The 11,455-nt window shown below is 39.7% G+C and overlaps 1 non-coding gene across 1 annotated transcript; it reads right to left on the reverse strand.

Annotated features, from left to right (window-relative positions):
- Positions 1-5,190: 5,190 nt before the first annotated feature.
- Positions 5,191-5,262, reverse strand: trnah-gug (transfer RNA histidin (anticodon GUG)). The gene has a single exon. It is a non-coding gene; the product is annotated as a tRNA-His (tRNA).
- Positions 5,263-11,455: the final 6,193 nt, after the last annotated feature.

Here is an 11,455-nt window from a genome sequence, read left to right on the forward strand (position 1 = left end):
GTTTGTGTAGAAATGTAAAACTGTGGAATACAGAGGCAATTAAAGCACACATTATAGAGTTCACTGTGCCTTAACCCATAAGAACCCAGACCCCTTTCTCCTTCAAGGAAAATGATGGGGGACATAACACAGACTAAATAGATGCCAAATAACACATTTATAAGACAAACTAAGACGCACATCACATTTCTCACAGAGGGTGGTGGTTGCATTGATTTTGCAGAATTTGCAACGACCACACTTCACAGGCCCGTGTGCAACCTGGTCCACATGAACATCATCTGGAACTCCAACATGAACTTTCTTGGGAGGTGGTGGTGGAGTTGGTGTTGAGTGATAGACGGCCCCTTTGGGAATGCAGGAGAATAAGGCTAGTTGCAACCTCAGCCTGGAAGCTCCTTTGTTTCAGTGGCTTGTGGACACCAAGTAGTTTACAGTCACGGCGGGAGATCAGCCATGCATTGACATAGGCAAGCATTATGGTTTGTCAGAACAGGTAGAGGAACCACCTCCGTGACCTCATGTGGTACTTGTACCTTGCAATGCATGCATCTTAGAGGACAACAAATGTTGTTGTGGGAACACAAAATCACATGACCTATCACATGACCCACCAGGATGTTCAGTAGGTGTCACTTTAGGACTTCATGAGTTAAAATCAAGGATAAAGCTATAAAAGGAACTTCCCAGGATATTTAAAGGGCTTGTGACACCTTTGTCACCGTGGGTTGTAAAGGGTAACATTCTGGATTATGGCATGAGATATACCAGACTGACCACTTTAAAAAACAGAAATGGCACAGGATGGTTTTGTTGGTGTAATTAGTGCCAGATATAAAGAGTTAAACAGCATTAAAACAAGATGCAATGGTACATGAACCTGAATGACCTTATAAATCAGCTTTCATCCTCTGGAAAAAAATCATATCAATCTCTACATATCTGTTCACTCTTAAACTCTTCCAGTAATCAGTTCTGCTGTTTGTAACACCTCAGATTATGGACAGACTGAGATGGACAGACAGATACCATAAGCACAGACACAGCTCACACAGCTTATTTTATATGTCATCATTTGCTCTTAAAAGACTTGTCTCATTTGTTTTAAACTGGATTTGAGTGGGCTTGCTGTTTTTATTTTTTTGCCATAAATATGAAATGACATGATTAGAAATATTACCTTTGTGTGCTATTTAAATAAAACTGCAATTTAAACAATTTAATCCAAGCTGTTGCTGCTGGACCCTTGTGCAAAGCCCTTTACCCCTTAACTGCTCAGCTGTGGAAATGTGAGTTGCTCTGGATAAGAGAGTCTGATAAATCTTGTATATGTAGATGGTACTGTTTGTTTGTACGCTGATAAAAATATCCAGCCTGATCTAATTTAAACAATGAAGGTAACTTTTTGCATCAGATTATTATGTAGATTAAGACTAGTCTTTGTATTTATTACTTAATTTTCTCTATGCAAGAAATACTTTTTGCTAGTAAAGTCTACTTCATTTAAACATTTCCTTAGTCATTGTTTTGTGTTTTCTCTACTAAACTTTGAGAGTTTCAAAAGTGGATTTTTTATTGAAATATTAAATTGAAAAACATCTTGAACCACGTCTAACGTCCATGTTTCTAGCAGATTCGAGAAAGGAAAGCAGGTCAGAAAGGTCAGTCGGGACTAATCATAACATCTGAACTTTTATAACATGAAAGTAAAGTTAATAATATAACTTAGAGAACAAAATTTTCAGTTTTACTCAAATTAGGGTGATGCAAAAATGAGCACACCCCACTGAAAGTCTGTGGAGCAAAGCTAAATTTTAGACTACAAATGTCTAATATTTTTTGTTATATTTTTGTATATTTTTTGTTATATTTTTGTACCCTTAAATTGGGGTATTTTAGTATTTTTTGTTATATTCCTTCTTATTTTATTTATTACCTGTGCTTGTAGATACTGCTGGTGCCAGATTCCACAGCATACTTCAGAGCTCTTGTAGACTCCAAGCTTTGAAAGGTCTGAGCTGTTTTTGTATCGATAGGGCCTTACACAGTATGCTTGTATGCGTTATTCTAAGATGCGGTCCCTTATGCAGAATAACGTGTGAGGTCCTTTGTGACTTCTCATTTGCTTTGGGTACGATCAGTCTTGAAGTGAGTTGGCACCATTCTCCAGTCCCTCATCTGGCCAAAAGTGTTACCTTTTGTTAAGGGAATGCAGCTGATGTCTTGCCCAAACTGGAGTATAAGAAAATAAATATAAAGTATATTAGAGCTTCCAGATACAGTGAAATGGCAATAAGTACAAAAGATTCTGCAAAAAATGTGAAAATTTACAATCTATATAATGTTTAAGTTATATCTTATATCTATTATATCTTGTGTTTAATACTCAAAATGTGAATAACCTGCAGGATGCTGCGCTACTCCCAAAAGATGACTGGAAATTGTGGATAGTAAAATAATAAAATTCATATGATATAACAGAACCGTCTATAAACATGGGACCAGATTAGACAACGCTGACTAGCAGTTTTTAAAAAACACACCTTTTCAGCATTACTTTCAGAAATGGCTGCCAGAATCTGTTGTCTGGGCCCGTCTGTTTTAATCCCCAGCTCCTGCAGATCTCCATCAGTCAGAGTCAAAAAGGCCTCCATGTCTACCTGTAAATAAAACAATACAGGTAATTTACAGAGAGGAAAAATGCAAGCATGCAATTGTAGTGTTTGGAAATAGGAATTTGGTTGAAGAGAAAATCAAACTATTAACTATTGTGTTAAATCCATTATTTAAATAACATGTAAGTACAAGAAAAAGTTCCAGACTTTAGAGATGGCCATGTCTATACCTCCTGTTCTTCAAAGATGGGCTGGTACTTCTCCAGGGAAAGTTTTCTTAGTATACCTGACAGCTCATCTGTGAAAAAGGAATAAAAGTAAAGATCATTGACACTGTAGGTTTGGAAACAATTTAATCCACTTCTCACTTATGATTTATGCACAATTTACTGAGTACAGCTCTAAGTGTCCTTTGACAAGACTCTACAGGCTACAGTTGTAACTGTCATCTTCATGTTGCTTCACTGAAGTCCTATGTGGTCTGGGATTTGGTTGGGCCATTTAAGGACATTTAGAAAGTTGTTCCAAAGCCACTCCAGGGTTGTCTTGGATATATTCATGTTGTCGTTCTGAAAGGTTAAACCTTGTCTTAAAATCTGAGGCTGTGTCCACTGTGGAGCAAGTTTTCTTTAAGAACCTCTCTGTATTTCGGCTGCTTTCATCCTTCCCTTAATTCTGACCCGTCTTTCCCTTCCTGCCACTGAGAAGTACTCCTGCCAACACCATGCTTCACAATAACAGTGGTATTGCCCAAATATTGAGCAGTGCTTATATTCAGCAGCAGTTTTCATTTAGCTATTCCAACATAAAGCTCTTACTGATGGAGAACTTCTGAGATGGCTGTACTTCCAGCAAGTACTCCCTTTTCTGCAGAGGACTTCTAAAGCTGTTAAAGTTGTCAGTGGGCTTTTGTTTTCTCTCTGATCAAAGCCATTCTAACCTGGTTACTGAGTTTGGCTGGATATCCTGTTGATTCCAAACATTTTTCCACAATGATAGAACCCACTGTGCTCCTTGGAACATTCAACACCTTAGATATGGTTTATACCTTTACCCTGCTCTATGTCTTGACACAATTTGCTCAGGGTGGTCTATGTATTTTGTAGATAGATGTGTTCATTTCTGAATACCCTGTCTATGTTCATGGTCCACAACCATGTTGGCTTTTGTATGTTAGAGACTGGTAAACTGCAATAGTGTGAATGAGAGTACATTCCTACACACCATAAAGTCTGATCATCTTTATTTGCACTGACCTTCATCAGTGATGCTGCCACTGCTGGAGCCACCACTACTTTTAGAACATGGTTGGGAAGAAGCAGAAGACAGGGTTTCACCAATTAGAGGCTTAGGAGTTGGGGATGGTGATGGAGTCAGGGTAGGGGATGTACTCTTAGATGTGGAGGAATTCCCAGACTGAGGTCTCTTTTTCAGATCAACCTTCTGTGGAGATTGTAGGCTAGTGTTAGGTTAGATTGATGGATGACACTGTAATTATGCGAATACATTTGACTTGAATGACACATCATTAGCGCACAAGATCCATCGATTGCCGTGGGCGGGCCATTGTTGCGATTAGCGGAGAACAATAAAATTGTGAGAGATTCGATTGGCTCGCTATGGGCGCGGCCATCATTGTCTGTCCATCTTTTCAGCACAGGGATTGGGGAAGAAAGATGTAACGGGCCGATGTAATTGGGCGAGAAAGATTTCCCGGGTGAGCTGTGATTGGCCGGCTGACCCAGACTATCGTTCTTCAGGTAGCACCACTGGCCCATGGGAGCCTTAGGGGGAGCCTACAAATAAATAAGTGATGACAAATCAGTTATGTAACGTTTTGTGCTGTGAATCGAAATGAACACAACACCAACATGCTGCTGGCTGCAATCAGTGATCGTTTTTGGTTTCCGTTGAGGAAGCGTTCCCTGCCGTTATTAACTCAGAGATTTGGTAAACTCCTTGCCAGCTCTGCGGGCAATCCAATAAAGTCAAGTTCCCATACTGGGAGTCAAACCCGGGCCACCTGGGTGAAAACCAGGAATCCTGGCCGCTAGACCATAGGGGAGGGCTCCCTGGGAGAGTTGAGATCGGCATTTTACTCGACCACCAAGCAGTTTGAGCTCCAGCGCGGTATCATCCAGAGCTTTGTATGGGAACCTTGCATTGCAGAGCACAAAATCGGCCAGTGCTGACCGAATATCCAGCTACTCGAGCTGGCAATCCAGCGGAAGATCAGCCGCTAGACAGAGCGTGAGCTGGTGTTCCTGGTGCAGAAAACCAGCGTACCTCCCAGTACAGGACTCTCCGCATTTCAGGGATTGTGGGAGGTGTTACTCTGCCAGCAATTGGGCAGCTGTAGTTTGTGGCACACCTCTGGGCTCTTAAAAGGCAGCCGAGCCAGCCAGGAGTGGAACCTAGAATCTTCTGATCCATAGTCACACGCGTTATCCATTGTGCCACTGGCCCATGTGAGTTTTAAGGGGAGCGGGGTCCTACCTTTTTATGCTTTTCAAGTGACAAACAGCCAGCGGTCAAAAGCCATGCCTAGCGTTCAACGGTGATGTGGAAAAGCCAATGCCGTGACCCGGATTCGAACCGGGGTTGCTGCGGCCACAACGCAGAGTACTAACCACTATACAATCACGGCATCCCATGCACCTGGGCCGGCTGGTAAAAGGAGCTGCTACATGTTGTGATATGCGTTCTGGCGCCCCTCTGGCCTGTGTATACATAATTTATATTAATGTTTTGTTTGCTGATGTAAACGATTGTGATTATATTTAGTTAGTTAGTTAGTTAGTTAGTCTCTAAACTCAAATTCAGTTTCTTCTGTACATATTTGACATAGACTATTTTTTGGTTTGTATAACTGTATATATATAATCAGAAAGAGGACATTCTTTAAAAAAGAGAGATTTGATTTGAAACCTGAACTGCTATCAGGTCCATGCTGAACACCTTCTGACCAATCCAAATCAAGTATAAATTTTAATCTCAATACTGCACATAATTATCAAATAAAAGTCTATCAAGCTGTTATCCAAAAGTCTGAAATAATGTTTCTCTTAAGTGTTTTAATTCAAGTCCATATTTTGGTGTGATTTATACACATGGGTTTGTCCATTCTGACTCTTGGACGCTTTATTATGTCCATTTTATGAAGAAACAGGAAAAGACTTTGAAAATCATCTGTCATTTTCTGATCATGATAAATATCAACACAACTAGACTGAAATATACAGGTAAGATATGCAACTAATTGTAACATGAACAGAGCAAGATATAAACTGATATCTACTGGTTTCCTGTCAGGGTTGTGGACTGTTTTCTGGCCACTAGAGACCCCCACTGCCTTTTTGTTGGTGTCCAGTCTCTGTCATTATGTCTAATAGGTGTCTCCTGTGCTTTGTTTAGGTTTGTGTATTTAAGTCACATGCTTGATTCACAAGTAACGGATGAATAATTATTTCAAATAATGGCTCTATAATTAATCGCTTGTTATAATAGTACTTCAAATCAGATCAAATAAATAAATAATACAATGCAGATATTATATTTCTCTGATCCACCAGTGTGTCTCCACATCCTTATTTGACAAGAAAAAAGGCCATGATATATTTACACCACACTGTCTGGGAGCCAAAGTCAAAATATTGCATGCAAACGACTGGCTTCCATGGAAATCTGGTGACCAGCTAGAAGGGAAGATGCTTCCCTTCTTCATAATCTTCATGAATGTGTCATTTGAGTGGTACAAACCACTCCATTCATATTCTATTCAATTCATTTTTATTTGTATAGCGCTTTTAACAATGAACATTGTGTAACAAAAACATAGTGTAAAAAGTCCTACTGTATGTTCTTATGTAAATCGTCGTCATAGTAACACGATTCAAGGTATCAAAAATTCCTTCACAGTTTCACATCAGCCATGTCTTGTCATTATTCTGACTGATTTTGAACCAAATCAGGTGAAAGTAAGGGAGAAAATATTAGAGATTTCAAAAAGTGACACACTTCCTGCTGCCAGTTGGTGGCGCTATGACCGAGACTCACAGTTGTCATATCTCTGTGATCAGCTTTCTATGCTTAACATAATCCTAAGGTTTCGTGTAGATCACTTAATGTACACAGAAGTTATTAGCCACTTCCTGTTTTGTTTTATTCACCATAAGTTTAAGGGCTTCTCATGGCTGAACAGTTTGAGATCAAAAATCACTCATCAACTTTGCATTATCAATGTCTTGAGATCATATTAGCCTGGGTTTGGTGGCGGTTGTATCAATATCTTGAGATCATATTAGCCTGGGTTTGGTGGCGGTTGTATCAATGTCTTGAGATCATATTAGCCTGGGTTTGGTGGCGGTTGTATCAATGTCTTGAGATCATATTAGCCTGGGTTTGGTGGCGGTTGTATCAATTCTCTAGGAGGAGTATATCAAATTCCATTGGGTGCGTTTTGCAAACAACTCAAAATAACTGACTTCCTGTGGATTAGACTTAATGACATGCAGTGTGAAAGTTGTTCAGGTCAATGAGATCTAAGTGTGAACCAAGTTGTACATGGATTTTTGCAGCCTCTGTTTCTAGCCATCAGCCAGTGGGACGTGGACATCAGGGAGCCTGAGGCAGAGCGGCTCTTTTTAAGGCTTTCTGTAAGGGAGGAACTTTTTTCTAATGCCATGAGACACGTTCTAAAGAACCTGCTTTAAATTCTCTGATCAATCTCTTCAGTATCATGCTGGAAATGTGTGTGTGTTTGTGTTTGTACAGAATATGCTGACAGTGCTGCTTGAGGACCTTTTCTATCAGCCTCTGGAGCTTTACAGAGATCCAGCAGCTTTAGCCTCTGCAGTGCTGAGCATCGTGAAGCAGCATGTACAGGAGATGATGAAGACCATAGAGAGAGTCTGAGCAACATTCACACCCCTTTAACACACACACGCACACTTCTCTATCCCATTTGTCTTAAAGAGTGATCAGGACACAAATCTATTATTTGCTATTAGATATTTTAACTTTTATTAGATATTTAAGCTTTTATTAGATATTTAAACTTATCTACATTTTTTTAGTGTTCATGTGTGTGGAGTTTTCCTCTTAGTATTCTGATTATCTCTCACAGTCCAGTGATGTGTGGTAGGTTGATTGGCATCTCCCTTGGATAGGATCAGGCTCCCATTGACCCTGTGTAGGATAAACAGTTCAGAAAATGGATGGAAGGAAGATTCATACAAAGTAAAGAGTTTTATATACACCAGTCAGCCATAACATTATGAGTACTGACAGGTGACGTGAATAAGACTGATTATCTCCTCATCATGGCACCTGTTAGTGAACATTTTGTCCTTGCTGACCCCTGTGCACTGCCAAAAGCGCCAACAATGAGCACGTGGGCATCAGAACTGGACCAGGGAGCAATGGAAGAAGTTGGCCTGATCTGATGAATCACGTTTTCTTTTACATCACGTGGATGGCTGGGTGTGTGTGTGTGTGTGTGTGTTGCTTACCTGAGGAATACATGGAACCAAGGCAGTGTCATGCTTTGGGCAGTGTACTGCTGGGAAACCTTGGGTCCTGCCATCCATGTGGATGTTACTTTGAAACATACCCCCTACCTAAGCATTGTTGCAGACCATGTACACTCTTTCATGGTAACAGTATTTCCTGATGTCTGTGGCCTCCTTCAGCAGGATAATGCACCGTGACACAAAGCAATAATGGTTCAGGAATGGTTTGATGACCACAACAACCAGTTTGAGATGTTGACTTGGCCTCCAAATTCCCCAGATCTCAATCCACTCGAGCATCTGTGGGATGTGCTGGACAAACAAGTCTGATCCATGGAGCTTACAGGACTTAAAGGATCTGCTGCTAACATCTTGGTGCCAGATACCACAGCACACCTTCAGGGATTTAGTGGAGTTCATGCCTTGATGGGTCAGGGCTGTTTTGGCAGCAAAAGGGGGACCAACACAATATTAGGCAGGTGGTCATAATGTTATGGCTGATCGGTGTGTGTATACATAAATACATATATATATATACAGTGAACTCCATTTCACCACACAAACCCTCCTGTTCTCACCTACTCCTGGTTTAAGCAGAGTCCAGCTGCAGAGACACTGCTGACAACAGGCCAGAATTACAGCATCAGCTACATCAGCTCCCAGCACAGTGGACTGTACTACTGCACTGCTCACAACCAGCTGGGAAACCACACCTCTACACCAACACACCTGGATGTGTTATAAACCTGCCTTAATGTACTTACACAAAACAATATTTATATATACAAACATGGAGGGGAAAGAAAGTACACCCTCCTTCAATAACAATAACCTCAATTTGCCGGACAGTGTCCTTCACGTCCACTCCACCCATTTCAAGTACGTGATAAAATTGTTACCTAAAACTTTTATTCTAGTTTCAGTCACTTTCCAGTGAAGTTAATGACCTTAAGTCTTCAATGAGAAATCGTTTTGGACTTACATGGTCAGCCTTTCTACAGGCCTGGTCTCTCAACAAATTTGCAAGGGACAGACATTTTATTTTTGTCATTTTCTTTATTTTACTGAATTACTTCCAACATTCAAAACCGATTTTTTTATGTTTGTTAGTGAGAAGGTCATTTTATATGAGTTTGTAGGCTTTCAAGTAAATAATATTTTATTTTAAACTGCCACTCTGTGATAGCAAAAGGGGGACCAACCCAATATTAGGCAGGTGGTCGTAATGTTATGGCTGATTGTGTATGTATGTGTGTATATATATATGTAACAGGCAAAATATTGTGTTGGTCCCCCTTTTGCTGCCAAAACAGCCCTGACCCGTTGAGGCATGGACTCCACTAGATCCCTGAAGGTGTGTTGTATCTGGCACCAAGATGTTAGCAGCAGATCCTTTAAGTCCTGTAACCTTGTAACCTATATTCACTGTTTATATCCAGCTGTATCCTCAAGAAAACAAACAATTGGATATATTCCAGTTATAATAATTATCTATCTATCTATCTATCTCTCTATCTATCTATCTATCTATCTATCTATCTATCTATCTATCTATCTATCTATCTATCTATCTATCTCTACACACTAGCATCTATCTGCAATATAGACATGTGATATTTCCAAACCCTCAGCACAATAAGGTGAACAAGGTTACATGTACACTGATGACATCACGTGATGTCACGTGTGTGCCAACCACAAAATTATGCAGAATCACAAAATTTCTGCAACATACACATGTGACATATCAAAACATTCAGTGCAATGAAGGGAAGTGCATGGCGTGTATCCTGGTGTTGTGACGTGATGTGATGATATTTTATTATGATGATGGATTTTCTGCATTTGTCATTACTATTCCATGGAGATGAATCCACTACTCCATGTAAAATGGTGTTAGAATTTCAGTCTATAATCAGACTTTTCTACAGGCTCGGTATCTCAACAAATTTGCAAAGGACAGACATTTTATTTTTGTCATTTTCTTTATTTTACTGAATTACTTCCAACATTCAATTCAACATTCATTGTTAGTGAGAAGGTCATTTTATGTGTTTGTAGTCTTTCAAGTAAATAATAATATTTTATTTTAAACTGCCACTCTGTGATAGCAAAAGGGGGACTATATTAGGCAGGTGGTCATAATGTTATGGCTGATCGGTGTAGCAGAACTCCATGATGCGCATTTTGAAGACATCACTTGCACTTATCCATTTGCCTTCAAAAATATTGGCACCCTCTCTGTACACATGCCTCCAAAAGTATAGGCACCCTATCTATCCCCTCGTATACAACATTTTTGGTGCCCTATCTGACCACCCACCTCCAAAAGTATTGGGATGCTGTCTGTCTGCTTGGGGACGAGTTTTGCCAGGGCAAGCACCACTCACATTTTCTTCAGGAAATGTAATTTATTCTTTTTTTTCTTTTAGGGCATTTACTGATGTCTTGTGCTGCATTATATTCATTGCGGCTGTGACTGGCTATGCAGTCCTTGGTGGGGCAGGTAAGATACAGTAGGAAATTACTTTTGCATTCTACTAACACCCTAAACAGAACTGAGGTGCAAATGTTTTATGTGCATTAAAATGTTCATGGTTTTTAATCACTTATCTCAATTTTGTTCAACAGCTTGGCTTTTTGGAAACCCCCAGTACATCATTCATGAGCAGAACTCTGCTGGAGGGTTTTGTGGAATTGGATCCAATATGTAAGTCTCTCGGAGTAGCTTATAGCTTCTTACAGATACAAAAGTGAACAGCTAGTGTATTTACTATTATATAAGTTAAAAACAACAATTTAAATAAAACAAAAGAAAACCATTAAAACATGTTAATCAGGTTTATGTGTGGGTGCAAAGCCTCATCTGTGTTTCTGTATATAACAGAAAGTTATATATTTAAGTTGTATATTTAAAGTTATATATTTAAAGTTATATATTTCTCTATATAACCAAAGCTACAATACCAGTGAACTCTTCAACTTAAATCGTTCTTAAGCTTCTTGATGAACTGAGGAGAACTCTCTTTTGGCTTATTTTCTCTCTCGGTGTCTGTGAGTGTCAGTCCCAGTGTCAGTAGAACTAATCATGTAGTGTATCCGGGTTGCAGGATTTTTTCATTTATTTGTTTGTTTGTTTTTTTATTTAAAAAGCACAAAAGGTATCATTTGGGTATGAATCAGATCGTCTCTTGATATAGTGTGAAAAAAGACTACAACTATTCCAATCATGTCTAAATCAAAAGCCACTGCACCAGGCCAGAGGGGCGCCAGAACCCATATCACAACATGTAGCAGCTCCTTTTACCTGCCAGCCCAGGTGTGTGGGGT

The sequence above is a fragment of the Hemibagrus wyckioides genome, unplaced genomic scaffold (genome assembly GCF_019097595.1).
Source record: "Hemibagrus wyckioides isolate EC202008001 unplaced genomic scaffold, SWU_Hwy_1.0 Contig8, whole genome shotgun sequence".
In the NCBI taxonomy this organism is placed as follows: Eukaryota; Metazoa; Chordata; class Actinopteri; order Siluriformes; family Bagridae; genus Hemibagrus; species Hemibagrus wyckioides.